Here is a 26,708-nt window from a genome sequence, read left to right on the forward strand (position 1 = left end):
TATATTACTCTACCATTGGACTTTTCAGAGACTTTACTGTACTAACGTGCATAAAACATTCTCAAGAAGGGAGCATAGTATGCCCATTTCCCCAAAATTTCTCACCACACAACTGTTAAATAACAAATAATGTCTTGAAACTAGAATTTATTGGAAAATAGTTTAGGGAATAGTGGCCAACAGAATAAAGTCCACTATTCAGTATGACTCCCCCTCTTATGATGACTCCCTCTCTTATGATGACTCCAATTAAACTTTCAGCCATGTATTACATTTTCCTGCACTTGAATAGTATACAGCCAAACTTCTTGATATTTCCTGAGGGAAATTTGCACTCTTGGCATTTCATGTGTTTGTTTAGGCTTGGTCTGATGTGCTCTCCCCTCATTTTGTCCTCCTGAAACACTTCACCCTGTTCACTTCAAAGTTTTACCTGTTCTTTTAAGTGTAAATGAATTACTCTTCTTTTGTGATCACCATAGCAAAAATCTTTTTTGTTGTTGTTGTTTTTAGCATTAATGCATAAATTAGCTAATTACATGAGCAATGATGGCATCCTACCATCTATTCTTGTTAACTGTTCACAAGTCTCTCTTACCTACTAAATATTAAGTTTCAGGAATGTGAGGTAAGGCATTATGTCTTATTTCTCTTTGCATTTTCCAGCCTGTTGTCATTCACATTAAATAGGTGCTCATGTGCATATATTTATAAAGTTGAATTTAATAACTAAGCAGCACCCAAGATGTACAGAGCGCTGAGCCAGGTTTAAATGATTGCATTAAAAATATTAGTCACAGCTTCCATTCTAAGAGACAGAAAACCAACATATGCAGATCTGAAGTAATTTTCAAAAAATTATAAAGTAAAATAGCTGGTACAAATGGTGGAATAAAAATAGAATACATGAATACTGAGGCAATGAACAATTAAAGAATAATCTAAGTTGGTTAGGTTTAGGGATATTGTTCTAGGTGAGTTTTTTTTTTTTTTTTTTTTTTTTTTTGATGGAGTCTTGCTGTTGTCAGCCTGGGCTGGAGTGCTGGAGTGCAATGGTATGATCTTGGCTTACCGCAACCTCTGGGTTCCAGCAATTCTCCTGCGTCAGCCCCTCGAGTAGCTGAGATTACAGGCACCCACCACCATGCTCAGCTAATTTTTGCATTTTTAGTAGAGACGGGGTTTCACCACGTTGGCCAGGCTGGTCTCAAACTCCTGACCTCAGGTGATCCACCTGCCTTGGCCTCCCAAAGTGCTGGGATTACAGGCATGAGCCACTGCGCCCGTCCTTGAAGTGAGTTTTAAAGGAAGTAGAGAGCCTGGTTTGGTAAAGAGGAACAGAAATGCTGTGTTTTCCTTTGCTATCATTTTGCTTTATATCCTCGTCATCTTTTTCATCATCACTTACCATTCCTATCACCATTTACTATCCAAGATCTGTACATGAACTGTGCTATATGTTAAACTTTACTCATCTACCTCATGTTATTGGGGCTTCCAGGGTTCAGTAAGATGATGTCTGTAGAAATACAGTAATCCAGCATCTCTTACTTGCTGTGATTTTCTTCGTCGATCCTGGAGATGGTAAAATAACACAGGGAAAATAATGGAGGTGTTTTTATACTCTAGTAAGTCTTAGCACATCAGCCACATAGTTGTGCTCTAAACTATTGTTCGGCAATCATTAGGCTGAACAACAGTTCAATCATTATTGTTGAACAATCATTATTGAACAATCATTATTGTTCAGCAAGAATCATTAGCTTGACCTGAAGCTTAATTCCATGTTGACACCATATTCTGACGAAAAGATTTACAGGCTTTTTTTTTTTTTCTACTTTAGTATTATTTGCTTAAATAATTTAGATTTTTAAGACTCCAGCAAAGTTTTCACAAGTCTTGTTTGCTTTTTTTTTTTTTTTTTTTGAGACGGAGTCTCGCTCTGTCGCCCAGGCTGGAGTGCAGTGGCCGGATCTCAGCTCACTGCAAGCTCCGCCTCCCGGGTTCACGCCATTCTCCTGCCTCAGCCTCCCGAGTAGCCCGCCACCTCGCCCGGCTAATTTTTTGTATTTTTTAGTAGAGACGGGGTTTCACCATGTTAGCCAGCATGGTCTCGATTTCCTGACCTCGTGATCCGCCCATCTCGGCCTCCCAAAATGCTGGGATTACAGGCTTGAGCCACGGCGCCCAGTCCACAAGTCTTGTTTTATGGAAGTTCATGAAAGTGGGCACTGCCTAAATGACTGCTGGCCCTCCCGAATTACTTGTCGATTACTTGGCTTTTGCAGGTATGATGGACATTCCTGCCATTGCTGGCAATGGGAAGGGTAGGTCTTGATGTTCAGTGTGTCACATGCTATGTCACTCATAGGGGCAGCTACACTGATGAAGCTTCAATAGGAAAAATTGTTGGAAAAAATTAAGGTGTCCAGTTGGCTGAATGACATCACAGAAATAATGGGAACAGTTGGGCTAGATAAAAGGGATGCCTAGAGACATGATTGGATGTAAAGGACTGGCTACATTATTCTGCAAACTTCCCACAGCCAACTTTCCCAAGCTGGGCCTGTGGCTTATTTACTAGGTGAAACACCAGGTGTATTTGCTCCTGTGAGTATTCAATATAAGAGAGAAGTTCAGCTTTCCTTAACAAGTGCAAGCCACCGACATTTTTTTTTCCATTGGAATACTTCTTTTGAATGAGATATTGAGCTATTGTGTTTAACCAAATATTGCATAGGAAGATGGCTTGTAAGCAGGAGAGTAATTCCCAACAGCAGTGAATAATATTTTATGCATTATGACATACTTCCAACACTCCATTATATATGTGAATGCTCTTCACATGTATAATGTGAATTTAATTATTTGAGAAAATTTCATCTCTTGGAATTTAGAACTTGCTTGTGTTTGGTTTATAAAGCAGATTTTTCTATTATTATTTGATACAGATGTGGGAGACGGAAGAAACTTTGGGCAGTGGTGGTGTGTGTTGTAATCAGAGTGGAGGCAAGGATGTGATATTGTTTTTCAATTGCTAGAGTTTCTACTACCACAGAGCAAATTCCAAAACCTTCATTTCAGAGCGCTTTTGGAGTACATGAGTATGCAAATGATGGGAGAGATTTTTTAAAAAGGGAACTGCAAGGGAGCAGCTACAAGCAAAGTATATATAATTGAGTGAATCTGGCACTTTTGTTTTTCTTGCCCATATAAATAAGATTAGAAGTAACTTTAGCTTCAGAAACTTACATTTCAGCTTATTTTATATAGTTACGAACTGAGATAATATCTTGAGACACTATTTGTTGAGCCCTTCTTTTTTCCAATTTATTTTCCCCCAGGCTATCAGACGCTTCCCTACTACTCCAAAAAGAAGTGGGAATGTCATAAAGGGAGCTAAAAGAAAAGGATGGATACAGTAGCTTGTGCCTGTAATCCTAGCACTTTGGGAGGATGAGGTAGGAGGATTGCCTGAAACCAGGAGTTGGAGACTCAGTTTGGGCAGCATAGAGAGACTTTGTTCCTACAAAAAGTAAAAAAAAAAAAAAAAAAAAAAAGGCCCGACATGGTGGTGTGTGCCTATAGTCCCAGGTACTCAGGGGGCTGAGGTGAGAGGATTGCTGGAGCACAGGAGGTTGAGGCTACAGTGAGCTATGAACATGCCACTGCACTGCAGCCTGGGCAACAGAGTGAGACTCTGTCTCTTAAAAAAAAATAACTAAAAGAAGAAAGAGTCTGTGTTTCATTTTCTTGATTTCCAAAGCAGAGTTTTAAGTTTGAAAAGAGAAGGATTGAAAAATGTAGGGAGCAAACAAAATTGACACCATAGAAGTAGCCGAAGGAGACTAGACAAACTTATGCTAGAGCAGTGTTGCCTCTACCCTGACCCCTGGCTGAGAGACAGAAGAATGCACAAGGTCAGTTTCACAAGACTTCACATATAAAGGGTTGGCCAAAACCGGAAATCCAGCCAATGTTCTGAAGAGCTCTGACTGCCACTGAGAGAGTACTGTATGCTGCCTGGGTGAAGAAGCTGTGACAATGGTCTATCTTGTCCCCAAGAGTCCTTTTATGAGCAGCTGTATGCACATGGCTCACTTGTCATTTTGTGGAATGATGTCAGGCTGTAGTTAAACTTACCAACATGGGTACCATCCTGTTCCCCTTTTAATGGCCTACTACAAACTCCAATGTTGAGTAATTTTCCTTAGGTAATGAAGTCAGTAATTCTTTCACTAGGATTTACCCCCAGTGTACAGATAGGATTCAAATCCAGACAGTCTAGCCCAGGCATGGAGCTTCTACCCTCTAAGAAGTATAGAGAGATCTAAGAAAGTGAACCATGGGAACTGTCGTCAGTAGATGCTGAAAGCTGTGACAGTCTTTTCTCTGAACTGAACAGCCGGCTGCTTAGAAAGGATACTTTCTATTAGTCATGATCTTGTGAAAAATGAAAAATCTTTATTTTAGTTATGTTTGAAATGACTGCCTTTATAGATGTTGGTGATAATCTGCTCATGCTTTATTCATAGTCTATCTTAAGAAATTATTGTCAATCTTCTATTTTTTGCCCTTCTCTGAGGCTTGGGTTTTCCACCTGTAAAATTAGAGTGAAACACCCACCCTACAGGGTTACAAAGACTAAATTGGATAACACGTCAAATGTGAAAGCACTTAACAGAGTACCTGGGATGCACAAGACCTAGAAAATTTTAGTTATCTTCTCAGAAAAAATGTTTCTAAGGCTATTTAACATGTATTAATCACAATAAAAGGTTAGATATCAGAATAAAATATATAGCATGTCTAGTTAATGGTCACACATCTTTATTTACCTTGGAAATCTACCCAGAAGCACTTTGTCTAACATCCCGATTCCATTGAGGTCCTCAGAAGGGGTTTCAGTTATTTCACAGATGGGAATGAAATAAGAGGTAGGGCAAAGCTCATCTACATGATCCTTTATGGACCTCACTCTAGGCCATCTAGAATATAAGTATGCCATCCAACCCTCACCACAGCCTTGAATTTCTGGCTCAAAAACTGCCAGAGCCATCCGTCAATCTGCAACCCAATGTGTGTTTTTGAGGAGACTTTATGAGTTAGAGATCCATTCCCAAGCCCACATATTTGATTTCTTTAAAATTGATGTGCCTTTATACAATCTTTCTTCTTAAATGTCCACTTCTTATCATTAGGGAATTTTATCTTCACTTATATCTTTCTTTGGTTGCAAAATTGAAGAGACTAATCAGGGAGAAACTATTATTTGATGTTATATAGAGAATTAAGCAGAGTTCTTGCTTTTTCAGAAGGTAGCATAGAAATCACATGAGGATTTTAGTGCTACACATCAGGGCATTTCAGGAGTAAAGAAGAAGACCATTGTGTGTGCTTTTATTTTATTTTTTTTCTGCTTAATTGGGATAATTATTTTTCATCACCTGATGTTTAATTCAATGTTTCTAAAATTCAAAGCCCCTATTAATCTCATTTAACACAATAGCCACCTTTATTAGAAAACATTTCTTACTTAGTCTTGATAATTTATTTTTTGCAATTGTCATATTATGGATAATGTAGTAGGAATAATTTTGTCTTAAAGACCAGACCTTGAATCTCATCATTTTTGTTGTTATTGGTGATGATAATAAACTGCTGTTAAATTCCAATATTCTAAAAGATCTCTGAAATGACTGAGCATCTGTTAGTTTGACTGATTTTTCCCTAGGGCATCAATTCGAGTGCAAAATTTTTGTAAGCTAAATTGTGTTTGGTGTCTTTGTTTTGTGCTGCTATAACAGAATACCTGAGACTGGGAAACTTATAAAGAAGATAAATTTATTTCCTCACAATTTCTGGAGGCTAGGAAGTCCAAGATTACAGGGTCAGCATCTTGCGAGGACCTTCCTGCTGCTTAATAACATGGTGGAAGGCATAACGTGGGACTGGGGGAGATGGAAGGAGAGAGAGAGAGAGCAAGCAGAGGAGGAGGTTGAACTCACCCTTTTATAACAAACCCGCTCCCTCCATAACAGCCCTAATCCATTCATGAGGGCAGAACCCTCATAACCTAATCATCTCTTAAAAGTCCCACCCCAAACATTGCTGTATTGGGGATCAAATTTCCAACATGTGAATTTTGGGAGATATATTAAACCATAGCACTTCGATATCTGTGTTTGTTGAGGAAGGAGTATTTAAATCCTGATGCATTTTTTTTTTTTTTTTTTTTAATGTGAAGAAATTCCTAGAAATTACAGTCTCTCTCCCACCTTGGGTATGCCCTGCTTCAGGCCCCTACAAGGATGCTGGTGAGGGAAACCAGAATCTTCTTTAGTTTATTTGAATGGAAAGAGACAAATCTTCTGAGGGAAGACAAAGGCCTGTCATTAATAATATTTTCCTAGTCTTTTGCTTCGAGCCTTTCCAAAAATAAGGAATTCAAGCTGTTAAAAATGTATCAAAGCATAATGTCAACCCAAGGTAAAGAAGAGCGTGTCTGGTCTCTGTGCTGCCAATAGTTAATCACAAATTTCCTTATCATGAACGTACTAATGTAGGAAATCAGAACTTGGTCTGTTCAAATCTTTCAAAGCACGTAAGAACTATTTCACGTCTTTGAATAAAAACCCAGTTTCCCTTGATAAGATCGTAGAGACAAATGTGAAATAGAGCTATCTTTTAAATAAAAGTATAAATGTTGTAAAAACTTCAGTTACATCACTGATGTGTTTCTGGACTTTTCTATCAGTAGTATCATTAGAATTAATTGTGTATATACTGCTGTACTGCTATCCTCAGCTGCCCATATGTTAAAATCACCTGTCTTAACATCAACAAGCTGTTGTTTTAGTATTGCTTGCTGTACCAGTGCTTAGGACAGTGTGTCTACCAATTACTAAATATACGCTAGAACATTTTCCTCATCTTTGAATGTTGAGGAAGCTATAATTATACTTCCTTTTTTTTTCCCAGAGTGTCACAAAACTCAAACGACTTATCTTCCTACAACCTACCTTCTCGTTTCTTTTTGGAGGCAAATTTATAATGTGGAGGAATTCATAATGCCTTGGACAAAATGTGCAGCTATTGTTTTTACTGAGAAGTTTGCAAGTACCTGTTTTATCCATATAGATATCCAAGTGCTATGGTTTAATATATCTCCCAAATTTCACATGTTGGAAATTTGAGCCACAACACAGCAATGTTGGGGAGGGTGGGACTTACTTTTAAGAGGTGATTAGGTTATGAGGGCTCTGTCCTCATGAATGGATTAGTGCAGTTACAGAGGGAGTGGGTTTGTTATAAAAGGATGATTAGTTCAACCTCCTCCTTTGCAGTTTATTTAGAGATCGATTTTACTTTGTATGGAGGAAAAGGGAGTGGATTGGGGCACTGGAAAAATAATAAAAATAATTGTGATTACTCTCTTCTCAAACATTGAATGTTTGTCCACATTTTTTCATTGGTCTGTACATTCCAAATGTTTCACTGTCATTTATATATCTTTTATACTCTTAAAAGTTAAGCTGAGGCCCTCCTCATGCAAATGAAGGCCCCAAGGAGTAGAAATGCTAACTAGCCCAGGGCCAGAGACTGAGAGGTGGGAATTAGTTTAGGTCTTTACATTTCCTCACATTGAACTTTACTAGGTGGGCAATGCTGACCCTTGCTTTCATTAATTCATTGACCCCATATTATCCCATAAAAATTACTTAAGGAAATTTTTATTTGACAATTTGAGGATGTTATATGACCCTCAGTAGCAAGCCATACCATGTTTCTTTCTCTAACATTTATGCTTCCTTGAAGTTTTAAACTTTTGTCAGTCAGCAAACTGTTCACTAAATTCTTTCTGTGGGTAGGAAGCTCCTAGGATTTAAAGGAAAATAAAGATGCATGAAATATTGTTTTTACTTGGGAGGTACATTTTTGGGGAGGTAAGGCAGCTACTCTAAAACCTTAAACAGTCACTCAGCTGCTGTGTGATTCAATACCATGTCAGTAACATAGAGACTTCATGCTATTGGTGAATCTTCAGAAGGAGGGTTGTCCACAGGCAAACCCTAAAGCTGTTGGTATGTAGGATCTGTGCTTGGATTTAGAAGCAACTGAAATATAGGTAATGAAAATTAAAATGGAGCTGAGGAGATCTTGGTTCTCACTCTAGACTTGACCTTGGGTAAGTAAAGGAATCGCTTGAGTCACAGTTTTCTCATCTGTAAACTGAAGCACTTGGGCATAGTTTTAGAGTCAGATGGATCTAAATGTAATAATTTGGGCAAGAAGGACTCCTTGTGGTAGGAAGTCTCTCTGATAGGTGCCAATGATTCTTGCCTCCTGCTATTCATGGCAACATTGAGGGAATGTCACTTCCATAATTAGGTTACAAAATATTGGTACTTTTTTTCTTGCTAGCAGATGCTCTCTGTTGCTTTCTTGGCTTGCACACTTTGATAAAGCATGATGTTATGTTGTAGGGGCCCCCAAACAAGGAACCGGGAGCTGCCTTTAGAAAAGAACTAGTAAAGAATTAAAACCATCAGTCCAGCAGCCTACAAAGAGATGAATGCTGCCAACAGCCACTGAGTAACCAGGAAGCACCTCCTTCCCTAGTCGAGACTACAGATGAGACCACAAACACTGGGTGCACACTTTGATTACAGCCTTATGAGAGACCATGAACCAGGGGACCCAAAGAAGTCATGACCAGATTCCTGCCCTACAGAAATTATGAGATAATAAATAAGTATTGTTTTAACATACTATGTTTTAGAGTAATTTTATACTCAGCAACAGATAATTAATACATTCCTTTAATTAAAAATATTGCTTAATATCACAAAATACTGCGTATTTATTATGGAACTAAGATAATACAGATAAGAAAAGGGAGAAGCATCTATTATGCTTGCTTCCTGGAAATAATCCCTGTTTGACCTTGATTAATCTGTTAACCCTTGTTAAATCTGTTAAATCATCTTCAGTGTGCACATGGGGCATGGTTTTGTTTCTCCGTGCATTTGATGTCATCGGATGGCTCTCAGGAATTTCTTAAAATTATGGTTCTACTGATAGTACTTTCACAAAGTTGTTATTTTATGCCATTGCTTGGGATTTGGAGCCAATTGGAAGGCAGATTCTTGTGCTTATTCCTTTTTTAAGATTTTAACAGAGACGAGGGCTCACTGTGTTGCACAGGTTGGTCTTCAACTCTTGAGCTGAAGCAAGCCTCTTACCTTGGCCTCCCAAAGTGCTGGGATTTCAGGTGTGAGCCATGGCGCCTGGCCTAGTTCTTCATTCTTTGTTTTTTTTTTTTTTCCCCAAGATGGAGTCTTGCTCTGTCACCTAGGCTGGAGTGCAGTGGCATGATCTTGGCTCACTGCAAGCTCCACCTACCGGGTTCACACCATTCTCCTGGCCCAGCCTCCCGAGTAGCTGGGACTACAGGCACCCGCCACCACATCTGGCTAATTTTTTGTATTTTTAGTAGAGACGGGGTTTCACCGTGTTAGCCAGGATGGTCTCGATCTCCTGACCTCGTGATCTGCCTTCCTCGGCCCCCCAAAGCGCTGGGATTACAGGCGTGAGCCACCGCGCCCAGCCTAGTTCTTCATTCTTAACTGGTGCTTTCTCTTTCTAATTTTTTTCTCCCTTGATTTCAATGGCAATTGCATTGAACTTTTCTCCTGACACTTTAGATTCTCCTTCTCAGTTCAGACCAGGTGTGGTGTCCTAGACTTCTTTGCTAGCTTTTCTTTTTACGCTCATCTCTTATGTTTGAGGATTCTATTTTGGGGCTTTTCCTGATCTAAACTTGTGCATTCTCAAGGTTTATCTAGCCTGCAGATATAGTTGGAGCTCATATTTCTTGAAGTGCAGAGTATGAACCACGGCTGGAATGGCAAGGGATTTGAGGGGGTTCATACTGATGCGATGAACTAATACCAAATCCCATGCTGAAAACTTCATATCTCATTTCAATGTTTTTCCTATTCAGATTACATCATTATGTGTGAAACTTGAACACCTCTCCCATATAGGTGTTCTGACCAGCTCCCACTTAGTCTTCAAGACTTTACCCTCCATCCTTTCCCAATGGCAAGAAAATTATAACTGTGATTTATAAGGCTATATATTATAGTAAATTTTTGAAATCATAGTCCAGGCGCAGTGTCTCATACCTGTAATCCCACACTTCTGGAGGCTGAGGTGGGGGGGGGTCACTTAAGGCCAGGAGTTCAAGACCAGCCTGGCCAACATGGCGAAACCCCGTCTCTACTAAAAATACAAAAATTAGCCCAGTGCGGTGGCACACACCTGTAGTCCTAGCTACTTGGGAGGCTGGGGCATGGGAATCACTTGAGTCAGGGAGGCGGAGGTTATAATGAGCCTAGATCACACCACTGCACTGCAGCCTAGGTGACAGAGTGAGACTCTGTCTCAAGAAAAAAAATAAAAAAGAAAATTTTTTTTTTGAAATCATAAAGGGTTTGACTGCAACATTTTTCAATAGTATAAACATGTAAAGAAAGTCCTCCTTCCTACCTTTCCCCAGTCCTACTCTTCCCCCTTAGAGGTAACCACTATTAATAGTTTAGTGTGGTTTCTAGCTCTTTTTGTCTGCATTTACAAACATACATATAAATAATAGAATCTATATATGAATATGGTTCAGCAGTTAGCTTTCTCATTTCATATCTCATGGGCATCTGTGCACGCCAGGGCTTAAAAATCTACCACTTTTTTTTAGCAGTTGCTTTTTTTTTTTTTTTAAAGGAGAGATCAAGGAAAGAAACTGACTTTCATGTCTCCAGGGTTCTTCAGAAATACGTTAGAGAAACTTTGTTTAATGCAGCAACTTGTCTTATTTTTATCCTTATTTTATAATACGTCCTTGAATACAATATCTACACTGTTTTTTTCAGGAGTAAGTTCAGGCAGAACTTCAGGAACTGGCATTTCTTATATCATGTATTTATGTATTCATTGACTTATATCAACGCTCCTATCCCATCTTAATACATGTTAGTTTTTTGTGCTTATGACCCTCTGCCACCCACCTCTAGGACCCATTTATTAATTTGTTACATTTGAAAAACATCAATGTTTTTCAACCATATTATTGAATTTCATTCTCAAAGTGAATCTGTGAGCTAAAAAAAGTTATTTCTATTTTACAAAGGAGGAAGTTGAAGCTTAGAGAAAATTGCCTAACTACCAACTGAGTCGTATTACATTGCCTGTATTCATACCCTCCTATCCCATCTCCTGTGAGCTTAAGATTTACCAGGGTGGGCTGGACATGGGCGTGGTGGCTCACGCCTGTAATCCCAGCACTTTGGGAGGCTGAGATGGGCAGATCATCTGAGGTCAGGAGTCCTAGACCAGGCTGGCCAACATGGTGAAACTCTGTCTCTACCAAAAATACAAAAATTAGCCGGGTGTGGTGGTGCACACCTGTAATGCCAGCTACTCAGGAGGCTGAGACAAGATAATTGCTTGAACCCAGGAGACAGAGTTTGCAGTGAGCCAAGATCATGCCACTGCACTCCAGCCTGGGCAACACAGCAAGATTCCATCTCAAAAAAACAAACAAAAAAGATTTATCGGGGTGAAGTCCTGCCATATATGCTCAGAATCTCTGTATTCCCCTCCTTTGACATAAAAACAGCTAGTCTGTTTCATTTTCTTTGGATGAATTAATTCACACTGATATATTCCACAGGTAGTGACTCATTATGTTACCTCTCCCAGAGTTACTCCTACAGGAGTTGGTGAATTAACCTAAACAAATGAGAACCATAGTAGCAATTGTTGTAGAAAATAATTTGAACTCGAATAGACTTTAGTGTATCACATTTCATTTTTTGAGACAGGGCCTCACTCTGTCACCCAGGCTGGAGTGGAGTGGCTCCATCTCAGCTCACTGCAGCCTCGACCTACTAGGCTCAATCAATCCTCCCATCTCAGGCTCCCAAGTAGCTGGGACCAAAGGTGCACAACACCATACCTGGCTAAGTTTTGTATTTTTGTGGAGACGGGGTTTTGCCACGTTCCCCAGGTTGGTCTTGAACTTCTGGGCTCAAGTGATCGGCCCACCTTGGCTTCCCAAAGTACTGAGATTACAGGCTTGCGCCACTGTGCCCAGCCAGTTTTGGTGTATCTTAAACGATTTTACACAGAGTAGCCTTTTAATCCATGTCTCTGAAGTAGGCCATACTTATATAGAACTACCTCTATTATGTGTGTGTGTGTGTGTATGTGTATATATATGTTTTTGTGTTGTTGGTATTTATTTTTCAAAAAGCCCTTCATGAAAATGACCAAGATATTTTTGGAAAACCAGTCCACTGAGACTTGTTCACTATACAAGTGCCATATGACGCCAGGGATTCCATTTTAATTTTTTGAATCTGAAATTTTTCCTTGTTAAAATGGTGATTGAAAAATTAACAATAATTTCCTCAGGGGTCTTTGAGTTCTTTAGGAACCATTTATTGTTTCAGCAAGATATTCTCCTCCTTGTAGATGCACATGGCTGTTTAAGAAACAATGGGGACCCAAAGAAGAACAAGACTTGCCCCTTGCAAAGAGTTTGCCCTCTCTTTCTTCTATATGAATGAAAACATGATCTTTTTCAAGAATATTACTAGTAAACTCTCTCATCTTTATTCAGAAAGGTGATTTTTTTTGAACAAATAACTAGCCTGCATTTTTATCAGTCTGATTTTTTTCACACCTGTGGTGTTTTTGAATATATGTGGAAAGGCAGTGAGTGACTCTGGGTAGCAGGAAGTGTGTAAAGGTAGGTCAGCAACATCAGTCCTCTGAATAGGGAAAAGGAGATAGGGAGATGAAAGAAAGGCCTGGGTGAACTAATTAATACATCAGAAGACTCATGAAATAGCTTCTCTGGTTTGCTCTAAATGAGATTTAATGAACTTTAGAAAACAAGCAAAAAAAAAAAAAAAAAAAAAAACCTAGAATTCCTTAGAGATGGATCTTCCAGTTTCTCCTGCAATCTACATTTGTGAACCAATCCCTCTTCAAATAATCTGTCTTGTAATGATAATACTATTAATAATGGTAGGGGTAATCATTTAAAGAATATTCACCATGAACCAGGCTTTGTGCTGCATGCTACAAACAGATACTGTTCAATCCTTTACATACCCTTTGAGGCAGGTACCATGATCCTCACTTTACAGATGTGAACACTTAGTCTCAAAGCATTAGCAACCAGCTTGAGGATAAAGAGCTGGGAAGGGTAAGAGTGAGAGCCACACCAGTGGGGTGGGTTGGGGGTGTCTGACTCCATGGCCCTCTTAACCATTTATGCCTGTTGGTATTTTCCAAACCTGTGGGCAGAGCTCCCACGTTTTGAATGTGACACATGAGTGATAGAAAACTAAACATACAAATGAAGGCACTGCTTGGACTGCGGGGCCTGAACAGTCTTTGTAGCATTAACAACACTCATAATAAAGTAAATATTCCCAGAGTAAATAGTTTGATATTTTAATATGTTCTTTATGCTAATGATCATTTAGTCAACCAAACTTAAGGAACATTCACTTTGTGAAACCCAGCTAGATATTATGTGTACTTACAAAAGAAATAAAGGATTTCTGTGCTCTGCAAAGCAGTAATGAGATGTTGATCCTGGGGAGATGGGAAGAGGATGAAAGGATATAGGAAGCTGGGATGCGTGTTTATCGTCACATTTATGTTGTTGATGATTTGAGTATTCTGAAATTGATTAGCATTGTAAACAAACGTGCAATTGTTCAGTTGATTTCAACAAGATAAGCACACTAACCAAAAAATTCAGATCAAAAAGATTACTTTGCAATCTGAACTATTCTGTGCAACTTGCTAATCATTTTCCCCTGCACATCTTCCCCAGCTCCCGCTCCATTTGCTTCCCTATTCCTTACATTTACTTGCCCTGGTGGAAAGAACATTGAATTGAAAGGAGCCATAAGCTATGGTCCCAATGCCACACACTAACTGTGTGACCCTAGTAAAGTTTCTCTAGGGCTGTGATGGGTTGCAAGGATGGCCATGAATTCATGATCTTCTGCAGCCACATTCCTTGGTAGTCCCCTGCTGCCCTGATTCTGGGCTAAATCATGTGCTTTGCTTTGACCAATGGACTTTAGCAAATGTGACATAAGCAGAGCCTTCAAACATCCTTGCTCATTTTGAAGCAGGATATTTCCCTGACCTCATTGTGGGCAAGAACTGGAGTGCCCAGGTGCTAGAACCAGCTGGCTGCTTCAGTGCTGTCGGGGCTGTACTCCACCCACTTGCTCTGTCCCACTGCGTCCCACCCCTCGCAGGAGGGGGAGCACAGGCGAGTGGGTACAGGAGCCAGGGTGAGTGCTTTTGGGTGCCAGTAGGAGCAAAACTCCATGTGGGTCCCGTAGCAGCATCTAAGGGGGATACCCATGACCTCTGGAGCCCCAGAAGGAGTGACACTACTCTTTTAGCTTTGCCATCTGCAGATGGCTTAAGTGTTAGCAGCTCAGTGGAGGGTCAATGTGACAGCCTTTTGCACCCACATTCATGGCCCCCAAGTTCTTGTCCAGCCAGGAGAAATGAAATCACACAAACAATTTGAGGACAGTAATGTGGGGGATTTTATTGCCAACGAAAGTGGCTCTCAGCAGGAAGGAGGGTTAAGAGCGGGAAGGTTATCTTCTGCGGAAGTCTGATCGTCCCCAGCCAGACTCCTCTCTGAAGCTACATTGTCAAGCCGTCCCTCTGAAGTCAAACTGCTTCTCTGCGGCATCCAGCCATAGTCTCCAATGTCCAGCTGCTTCTCCTCTCTCTGCCAGCTAATCCTGGGGTTTTTATGGGCACAGGAGGGGTGGTGGGGTGGGCCATGGGTGGTTTTGGAGAAGGCAACATTCAAGCAAGGAAACAGGCATGTAAGTTCTCACTTTGGGTCATGGTATCAGGCTTTTCAGCTTGAGGGTGGGGCCCTCACCAGGAATCTGCCCTCCCAGGATTTCTCTGCCTCCTGTCTCTATCGGTTTGGCTTGCCCTTTGGCTGCTCTTGGAACTCTGCCAGGTGAAGAAGCCCAAGTGAACCTACAGTATGATTAGATACATGTGACCCATTTTCCCTGTCATCCTGGCCAGGCATATAAGCAAGGCCGTCCTAAGCCAGCTAGGTGCTAGCTGCATCACTAAAGAGCCTGGCCAATATGAGCACAGCTAGACCAGATTGGAGGAGACTGCTTAGCTAATTTACTAAATTGGAGCTGAAAAAAAAAATGCTGCTTTAAGCCCCTAAGTTTTGGGGTAGGTTGTTTCGAGCAAAAGACAACTGATTCTAATTTTAATAATAAGTCTAATTTTAATAATAAAATAACAACGTATCCATCGCCTCCCCCATCACATTGTTGGAAAAGTCTATGAAAGAATGCAGTGGCTGTGCATGAGTGGCTTCTTGTAGAGTTGGACCCTGCACAGTACCCGTGTTTCGTTTTTTTTTTTTTTTTTTTTTTTTTTTTTTTTTTTGAGACGGAGTCTCGCTCTGTCGCCCAGGCTGGCGTGCAGTGGCGCGATCTCGGCTCACTGTAAGCTCCGCCTCCTGGGTTCGCGCCATTCTCCTGCCTCAGCCTCCTGAGTAGCTGGGACTACAGGCGCCCGCCACCGCGCCCGGCTAATTTTTTTGTATTTTTAGTAGAGACGGGGTTTCACCGTGGTCTCGATCTCCTGACCTTGTGATCCGCCCGCCTCGGCCTCCCAAAGTGCTGGGATTACAGGCGTGAGCCACCGCGCCCGGCCTGTACCCGTGTTTCATTAGCAACTCAGTGTTGTACACTGAACAGGTGAATAATAATAAACTAGAAGAACAAGGTAACTGTAGTTATAGCAACAGAATAACCAAATATGTTAAATTCCCCAAGTAAGATATTTCATTTTCTCTTTAAACATTTTAATAGCTGTGCCAGAGAAAATTGAAAAGAACAAAATGAAGCAGGTGATCTGAGTCACCTGGGTTAGTAACAGCTGGGAGACAGGACCAGTGGTTTCTCTGAAGTTCTCATGCCAGCCAGGGCGGCAGCCTGCACTTGTCTGGGGTTTCCCACTATGATCAGAAAGATATTGCCAATTGCATTCTCTCTCTTTGAGTTTGAAAGTTCAAATGATCAGACTTTTCTCACTTATTTGATTTTTGTCTATCTTTTTTAAAGATACTCAGGATATGTGGATTCGTTCTAAATATCATTTTCAGTGGGGATGGTCATAGAGTCCATAATAAAAAATTGGTGAGCGCCAAATCTAGAGATATGGAAGAAGCCTTCACAACCCACAAAAGCAGCAGACACAGTCCATGACCACAGGGACTGTACGGCCACAAATGACTACTAAAAGTGGTATAAATATTTCCTTAACTGAAAACATACTTGACCCTACTGGGTCTATGAAAAATAGGTATATATATATATATTTGTTTTTATTTTTTTGAGACAGAGTCTTGCTCTGTGCCCAGGCTGGAGTGCAGAGGAGCGATCTCAGCTCACTGCAACTTCTGCTTCCCAGGTTCAAGTGATTCTCCTACCTTGGCCTCCCAAGTAGTTGAGACTACAGGTGCCCGCCACCATACTGGCTAATTTTTGGATTTGTAGTAGAGATGGGGTTTCACTATGTTGGCTGGTGTCATGTTGTTGACCTCAGGTAATCCACCTGCCTTGGTCTCACAAAGTGCTGGGATTACAGGTGTGAGCCATTGCACCCGGCTAGGTTTACATATCTCTATTCACATTTGTCTACTAGACAAATTTTAAAAATTGGTTACATTCTATTGTAGTCTAGCACATAGAGAGAAAAGTTCACAAAACATAAAGGTACTGTTTATTTAAAAATTATGAAACAGACACCCATATATCCACTACCCAGGTCTGAGACAGGATACTGCCTGCATGCCAGAAGTTCCTTCCTCTTCATACCCTCCCCTCTCAGCCTAATGCAAACTGCAATCCTGACCTTATGATGATGATCAAGTCCTTGATTAGCTCTATTGTTTTACCACCTCTGCAGAGGTGTGTACCTCTAAACACTATAGTTTAGTTTTGCCTGTTTTTGAACTTTATGTAAATGAAGTCATTCCATGTGTCCTTCCGTGTCTTGCTTCTTTTGATTAATGCTGTTACTTGCTTTGGATAGCTATAGTTGATTCATTTTCATTGACAGGTACGTTTCCATTTTATAAGTACAGTATTTATACAATTTACTATTATTGGTACCTATATCAGTAGAAACTCAAGTTTCTCCAGAAACACAAATTTTCAGGGTCATAAAATAAGCATATCTTCAATTTAAGTGAAAGAGACCCAAATCATTTTCAAAAGTGCCAGGAACCATTTAACCCTGACACAAGCTGTATTTGAGTGTTCCTGATGCTCCATATCCTTGCTAGCACTTGTTATTGTCAGACTTTTAATTTTTGTCAGTCTGTGTGTATGTGACAGAATCTCCTTATGATTTCCATAATTTCCATTTTCTGATTACTAATGAGGTATTTATATATAATCATACATATAATATGATTCTATAATAAATATAATCATAATCTATGCTTTTATATAATATGTAACACATTTTCATATTTTTTAGCCATTGGATTTCTTTTGTATGAAGTACCTGTTCAAGTCTTCTGTCCTTTTTTTTTTTTTTTTTTTTTTTTTAAATTGTGTATGTCTTTTCTTATTGCTTTGTAGAAGATTTTACATACTTTGGACCTGCATGTTGCCTGGTTTTATGGGCTGCAATAGATTTCCCCACTCTTGGGTGTTTTAAAACTTTATTAAAATGTACTTTTTGATGAGTTGTTAATTTTAATAAACTAAGATATGTCTATTTTCTGCTTTTGATGACTTACTGAAGAAAGCTTTTCTTACCCTAAGGCCTTGAAGATAGTTTCTCATATCCTCCTGAAAGCTTTACAGATTTGTCTTTTACATTAAGTATATAACACATCAGGTGTTGAGTCTTTAATGTGAGGTGAAGATGCAATTTCATTACTCTCAAAATGAATACATACTTATTCCAGAACCATTAACTGCAAACAACTTTAGAGGTAATATGGAAGAATAGGTCAGAGAAAGACAGAAAGACAAGTCTGGAATCTACCGGAATCATTCAAGCAAAAGAAGATGAGAGCTTGTATTAGGATCATGATAATAGCAATGTTGGGGGTGGGGGTTGAAGAGGAGTTTAAGGTAGTTGGAAAGAATGTCAAATCTTTGCTTCAAAATGATGTAAGGAAATAGGCTTTGAGGGAGCAAGATTACATGAATATACCGAAGAGAGGACAGCAAATGGAAAGAAACTTCTTCAAAACAGTCTACCCACAGGCTATGTGGAAACTTACAACAGTAAAGTTTCATAAAGTTAAAAAAATCAGAAGTATAGAGACCTTTGAAAGAATAGAAGATTTGCAGTTGATCTGAAACTGGTGATTGATGATAAATGTATTAACATAGGAATTATGCATGGCTCCACTTTGTTTAATATTATTTTTCAGTTTTTGACATTCTTAGCAATAGGTTTTTCAACTTTTACATCTGATGCATTTCAAGTAACTTGATGTCAGTTTGTAATATCATAAGTCTTGCTGAAAATGCATTCAGATATTTTCAATTGATAGTATCTTCCAAGGTTTGACTCAGCCATTGTTTTCTAACAAAGTCTCATATCATTTTTTTCTCATATGCTGATTTTTTTTCTTTAGTAAGTTAAGGAAAAGCAGATCAGACAATAACTGCTAGTATGGTTCAAATTTATATTTGGTCTCATTCCTGTTAAGAGATTAATAAGATACATGCTAGTTTGTGACTGCAAGTTGATTATGAGAGAAATTTCATTTGCTCTGAACTGCATGAATATTTAATGTAGTAATTGCACAGATATTTCACACTCAAGATCACACCTTCTACTGCCATTTCTTGGCCTTCTCAATTCTGCACTTTTGAAAGAGATGAGCCCTCCGGAGCATGACAAATTTGAATTAAGATATTTGCAACAGGATGTTATTTTATCTTTCAAAAGCTGATATAACCCGTAGGTTCTCTTTTCTTAGTTTGGGACTCATGGGCTTGAGAACTACTAATGTAAATTCTACTCTTAGGCATGTGACATGACAAACAGAAAAAGAGAAAACTCAAATAATTGCTCACAAGATTAAGAAGTCTGCAAGATCCATAATTAAGACTTTTAAAATATGCAGTAAATTATAACCTGGTTTCAAAAGCAGTGGTGGCGTTTACAAACAAGAAGAAAAAAATGAAATGATATAAGGTAGGAATACATGCAACTTAGAAGTCAGATATACCAAAACTTTTTTCTTTGTGTGTGTGTGGTCATGGAGTGGGTAGGGAAAACCCTTTTAACTGTTTAGCGGTTAACTTTCACAGTGAAACATTAAATCTCTGAAGCAGTGGGGCAGGATGCCTAGAGAAGGAACAGATCCTGAGTGTTCCTTTAGAATGTGCTGCATGTTAATAAACAGACCTGCACGTGATGTAGCTGGTGTTTTCTAGGCTCAGGACGAGTGAAAAATCACAAGATCTAGACTGAAGCTCACCCTCAATTACATTTTTGGATATGTCATTTCATCTCCGTGTCTTGCCTCCACAGAATATGTTTCCCCATAGATCTTTAACTATTTTTAAACTGTTTACTCAGCAGTGGATTAAAGGATTTTTTTTTTTTTTTTTTTGAGATGGAGTCTCACTCACTCTGTTGCCCAGGCTGGAGTGCAGTGGCACAATCTCAGTTCACTGCAACCTCTGCCTCCTGGGTTCAAGTGATTCTCCTGCCCCAGCCTCCCAAGTAGCTGAGACTACAGGCACCCACCACCATGCCTAGCTAATTTTTGTAGTTTTAGTGGAGATGGGGTTTTACCATGTTGGCCAGACTGGTTTCAAACTCCTGGCCTCAAGTGATCCGCCTGCCTTGGTCTCCCAAAGTGCTGGGATTACAGACGTGAGCCACTGTATCCGGCCTAAAGAGAATTCTTTAGTCATCGAAGATCTGGTTTTGGATCAACTGCAGACTCCTGTGGCTCTATGTAAGTTTTTTTATCTGCTCATTTTTCAATATTCATAAAATGGATGTTTCCAAGTGAACGAGCCAGTTACACACTTGCACAAGAAACAGTATTAGGTGTGGAGTTTGGTATAGCAAACTCACGGTCTATCACGGTCTGTGGCAATCTGGGCTCTAGAGAAACCACATAGTAGGTTTAACAGGAAAAGTTTAGTATAAAAATTTCAAACTCTAATAAAAAAGTAACCATAGATATAAGAAAAGGAAGGAAACATTTGGAAGGGGTTGAGACCTCTTGGATGAGGTTTGCCTTGGCCACTCGGTAGCAGAGAAAGTTAGCTGGTACCGAGTTGTGTGCAAACACTAGGCAACCCTGGGGATTGTAGCTGGGAACAGGTGATCAGCAACTGGTGCAATGGGGGTGCAGTGCTACGTGGCTGTGGGACAAGAGGGCCTTCAGAGTGCATGGGATGCACTGGGGCAGGGGTCTGGGAAAAACTTCTCAGGGCGGAGGACAGGTTATCCCCGGGCCAAGTCTGCAAGGTTGCCGAGGAATTGTGTCCTGGTCCTGTGGTTTGGTCAGGCTCCAGCATGGCTAACGCTCAACTCCTCTGCCTGCGCTGCAAATCATGGAAGCCTCTTTTTCTTGGAATCTTCCTCCAGCGCCCTCTACTGACACAGTTTAACATCACTGTCACCTTAAAGGAGAAAGGCTTAAAGGAACTGGTGGTTGATAACAACGCACTGTATTGAAGGGTGTGTTTGCACCCGTATGACAATAAATTGATACCTGACCCAGGGTCCAAAAGCAGTGAAGAAGGCCAATAACAGCATCACAAAAAAAAGCTGGAGGCTATTTTCAATCTACGAAAAGAGAACCTTTAAAAGTTCTCTTTTAAATATGCTGACGATCAACCTTTTTTTTTTTCTGTTGACCAAAGACCAACATTTTTTGATATTTTTTTAATGTATCATGACATATTAACTCATGCATTTCTAAATAAATTACAGCAATTTCTTATCTGTGTATTTAAAGATAAATGAAAGCCTTACAGAGTCCTATTCATCTAAGCATATCCAAATAACCAAAAGTAATGAAAACCTTCAGTCTCTGGAAAACAATAAAGGGAATGCGATTCATAAACTCAGGTAATATTTCTCATGCTCCTTTTCCTGCTTCGTCTCAATTCCCTTTCATATCATTTTTGTTGGAGCCTCTCATCTGTGTGTGACCCTCCACCCTCAACACACAATCAGAAGTTCACAAAACAAATCCTCTATCGTTTTGAATCCCACAGCGTACTTTCTTCTCTCGGTTTCTTTCTCTTTCTCCGTTAACTGGCCTCTCTTTTTGTTTTCGTCTCTTCTACTCACTTTTCGATTTCTCCTTAGGCATCCCTCTCTTTTCTTTTGTACTTTTAGGTTCAATTGTTTTCTGCTCATTTTCTTTTTCAGCTTGCAAGAGTCCTTGAACTACTTTGTCAGAGACAATCTCCTCCAAGGCAGAGATGGGAGGAGCAGTAAACGCGGCCGCTTGTTCTCTTCATGGGCGGTAGGCGGGTCGGCTCCGAACATTACCTCATTAGAAATCCTGTCCCCTTCACACTTTCTCCTCATACATCTTTGTTGGTTCTTGCAAAGAGATCAGATACGCAATATTTAAATCTTTCAGAAGTTCTGGCATTTACAACCTAAGACCACCTTATTCTTCTTTCTCTTTGCTGGGCTGTACCTAATTTCTCTTGGTTTCTTGGGAAGTGCAGCCAGGTGAAGTGTGAGCAGACACACACACACACACACACATCATTCTCCCATCTGGAAAATGTTGACATCTGCATTATTGTTAAATCTTTGCCCTCTAGTATCTCTGCTCCTTATAACTTGCAAAAAACTGTGTCCCCTAAGTACAGTCTTTGCAATTTTGTGTTCCTTTTAGGTGTTCTGCAAACAACCGCAATACTGCCAGGGAGCTGCACCTGGTGGGTGCAGAGATCCTGTTTGGGCTCAGTCTGTCACCTTGGAGGCACACCAGAAGGCACGATTTTATCCTGAACCGTAAAGCTCCTTTTACTTACCTACAAACCAGGAAAATGAAGTTGGCAGTGTTCAGATACACATTTTTAGTTCATTATTCTTCTAGGAATTATATAGGATTTTATAGTTTGAGTGGAAATCAGCAAGAATTTACTTTCTAAATGTGGTAACCATTATGAAATATGTTAGCTACCTTTCTCTTCTGGGCACATTGTAAGATTGGGCTTCCTGTGGATCAGGTGACTGGCCTCTAATTGCTGGTGCAAGACTCTTCAGAGCTGTCTTTTCTCTTTGACTCAAGGACTAGACATGTAGGAGATGGTGGTTGCTCCATCAACAAGGTCTTAGAGTGGGATGATATAAAGCAGAAACTTCAGCCACTCTGGGAAAGACATAGCCCATAGGTGAGAAATAAGCCTCTGTCATTCTAAGCCACTGAGATTTGGGGGTTGTTATTTAGCATAACCTTGCTCATTCTAGCCAATTCCCTAAACACGAACATTTCTCTTTGCCCTAATGATAATTGTTTTTGCCTTGGATGCATATCTTAACTAATTATACAGAGTCAGTGCTATCGTGCAAACTTCCCCGTTTTGTGATGTTTCTGCCATCTTTTTGAAGAAACATTTGTTGAATATTGTAAGTGAAATTATTTTTAAGGCAAGGATCCCCATCTGTAGACCTAGATGGGATCTTTGGTATAAATATATTACTAGAGTGTTAAAAGCAATTAAACACTTTAATTTGTTAAAATTATTGCAAATGCAGAGCTTTCTATTAATGTATATCTAATTTAATTTTCTGCCGGTGATTTTATGCATTTGTTCTTCATTCATTCATGTATTCATTAATTTAAGTTTTTGTCCAATGAAGTATTATTGAACGTCAGGGCCTGGACTGGGCTGGAGATATCAGTGTGAATAAGACGTAGTACCTATCATCTTTATAATGAAGTTATTAATCCATTTCTTCTTTATAAAGACCAGTAATGGTTAAAAGTACGGTAAAACAGAAGGTCATTTCTAAATAATTTGCCTTTAAATATATGTCATATCTTGGGCATTATAAATTGGTTTTCAGCTGATTGAAGTAATTTTAAAATGTCGTGTGTTAGAATTGACAAGCTTCTTGTCGTTTCTACCTACCTTTGTCCATTACAAATTTAAGACAGCTAACTCAAAGTGTTGTCAATATGTAATACTAGTCTTTGATATTTGGTTATAATTGAAAGAACTGATCTGGAGATACAACTGTAAATTGATGAATTGAGGAGGTGGATAACTTTGTGTTGTAAAGTTGTTTCTTTTGTGGATGCCAGATGACCTGATGTTGCATATTTTCTCATCTATAAAGATATTTTAAAAAAATGCTTCCCCACTTAGGTGGAGCAGTGGCGACCCCGAGTGGTTGAACTTACTCGTTTTAGGGCTACTTTGCTCATAAGATGTCTTACTGATGTCTACTGTGTTTTGATTCTGGGTGGCTTCCCACCATTGGTTTTAAAAAACTGCAGAGGATGATTATCAAGATTAAAAATATGAATTATGGAAAAGTGACACAAAAAGAACAGAGCCCTCACCGGCTGGGGCCTGCTAAGGAAGAATATAGATAGGAAAATGAAACAGAAAACGTTTGCTGTGTAGGTGATGAGTTTTCACAGTAAGAAATGCAGCGGTTGGGTCAAGGATGTGATAATGAGAAGTCTCTCTCATAAACATCCTTCCTAGGCTGCTTTTCAGGTAAGTGCTTCTTTTCAGACCAACTTACTCATCACCTCTTCTATGAGACTATCTACGTATTCTCTTCCCCCACCCACACACATCTCAGTGATAATCCTGAAAATTTTTGAAGTGTGACAAAATATATTCCACAATGTATGCATACCTGAATGTAAAATTAATATTTGGGAAGAGAGTACCATTCCATCGCATACATTGAAACATTTAAATATAAAATAAATATTGATTACTCTTCTCCTTTATTTGACACCAGGGATGTTCTTGTTTTTTTCTATTGAGGTTTTTATCCTAAATTTTTGCCAGGACTTCACATAAAGGTTTGGTAGCTCATGAGATCAGGAATATAGCAGGCTGAACTAGGCTCGAGGGGATATAGTAATAAAATACAGCCTATTGTGTTGATGTTAATCCTGTCCTCAATACTAGAACTAGAAAAGCATTATACTATAGTAAATTTGACTCATACCAAGAGGCACAGGTAGGAAAGGAGGTATACAGGTCGTGCTGTTTTCCTACCTATATTTTTGCCTAATAAATCTTTAGAAAAGCACTGTTGATCATGGATAGTGACAGGAATGGGAAGAAGAAGAGGAGAGAGCATGCTAGGTGTCATTCTTTTGCTGGATGGCACTTTGTGGAAGCCAAGCAGAATGGATAATATTTCAGTATAAGTCACACTTACCATGCATAAAAAGTAGAATTAAAAAGTGTTAGAGAAATTACAAGCTAGCTGAGAGATCATAGACTTCTTTCAAGAACTATGGATGCTCACAGGTAGTGCTATCTACCAGCAGCCACAGATAAATAAAAGAATTCCATTCAGTTTCTTGCTTACTTCTAGGGAAAGCCATTTGAGCCCACATATAACACACACATATAACAAATCCATTAACCATCTGCTCTAAAATCAAGGAGCATATACATATAAACCTTTATCCAGTAAATGCAATAAATGCTCAAAAGCACATTAAAAAAATTTAAGTTCTAAGGTACATGTGCGGGTCTGTTACATGAATATATTGCATAATGATGAGGTTTGGGTTTCTAATGTGCACATCACCCAGATAGTGAACATAGTACCCCGTAGGTAGTTTTTTAACCTTCACTCCCTTCCCTACCTCTCCCCTTTTGGCTTTCCCAATGTCTATCTCCATCCCATGTTCGTGTGTACCCATTGCTTAGCTTCCACTTATAAGTGGGAACGTGTGGTATTTGGTTTTCTGTTTCTAACTTATTTCACTTACACTAATGGCCTCCAGCTCTATCCATGTTGCTGTGAAGGACATGACGTCATTCTTTCCGATGGCTGCATAGTATTCTATGGTGTATACATACCACATTTTCCTTGTCCAGTCCACTGTTGATAGACACTTAGGTTGATTCCATGACTTTTCAACTGGGAATAGTGCCCAAAGCACATTTCATTCCTTTGTGGATACCGCCAAGGTGAGACAGAGCATCAGAAAGGAAGAGCAGGCACAATGTTTGCGGTAGCCCATGAACAATGCTTTCATTCCAGCTAGCTGGCTTGGAACTTGAGCATTACCTAGCACCAGTGCAGATAGAAACTTTGTCTTTCTCATTAAACCATGCTCATAGTTCTTTAATGTTATCCTTAACTTGAACGCTAATTTGAAGAGAATAGCTCCAGTTGGCCATCACTCATGGAAAGCCTCTGTTGGTTACAGTGATTTTAATATAGCAATACTACCTCACTTGACACATGCTAAGGGTAGTGGAATTCAAGACGAGGGCTGGAATATAGAGGCTCTGAAAATCCCTCCTAACACACTTCCAGACTGACTGCTTCCTCCAGTCCCACCTGGGCTACCCAGTGGAAAACTTTTTTGTTTTTTTTTTTGGAGACAGAGTCTCACTCTGTTGCCCAGGCTGGAGTGCAGTGGTGCAATCTCAGTTCATTGCAACTCTGCCTCCCCAGTTCAAGCAATTCTCCTGCCTCAGCCTCCCGAGTAGCTGGTGAGACTACAGGTACAGGCCACCACGCCCAGCTAATTTTTGTATTTTTTGTAGAGAAGGGGTTTCACCATATTTATTGGTCAGGCTGGTCTCGAATTTCTGACCTCAGGTGATCCACCCGCCTTGGCCTTCCAAAGTGTTGTGATTACAGGCTTGAGCCTCTGTGCCCGGCGGAAGACTATTGTAATAATTTTAACTTGAGAATGAAAAGTCTTGCTATGTCCACATTCTCACAATGTCACCACCATTTTTAGGGATGAACTGGGCTATGTATGCTGGAGAACATATGGAAGTTAGTAACAGTGCACTTTGTGGCTTACTGCCTTATGTTAAAGCACTCAGAGTAGCTTCAAGAAGTCTTTAAGATGCAGGGCTAGTCCTACATCAATATTATCTGTATTCATTATTCACCATTTAACAACCCATATTTACTGAGTGCCATCTGTGTGCCAGGCCTTATGTTAGGTATTGTAATAAGTTAGTGAGCAAACACAGACATGTACATTCCCACCCCTGTGCCCTTCCTTGTGCTGTAAAGACTTCCATTTTTCTTATATTTATTCTACCAAAACTTCAAGGCCAAGCTCAAGTCCACCCCTTCCTTATGAATCTTTTATTTCTACTGCTTCCTAGAGGATTTTCTTTAACACGTATTTGGCATTTAATTATATCTTATCTACGCTTCCTGTGTCTCTCCTACTTCATCTATGGTCACGTAAATTGCTCGATAACTGCTGCTAATGCATTGCTTTATTCTCTACATCAAGTTATTATATGGACAAAGGGGACAATTAAAAAAAGATGCTTTGGGCACATACCATTGGAAAAAAAAGGCAGTTAAAATTTTGACATCTGGTAAGAATATCCTGATCTGTAACAGGAAAG

This window comes from Macaca thibetana, chromosome 5 (assembly GCF_024542745.1).
Source record: "Macaca thibetana thibetana isolate TM-01 chromosome 5, ASM2454274v1, whole genome shotgun sequence".
In the NCBI taxonomy this organism is placed as follows: domain Eukaryota; kingdom Metazoa; phylum Chordata; class Mammalia; order Primates; family Cercopithecidae; genus Macaca; species Macaca thibetana.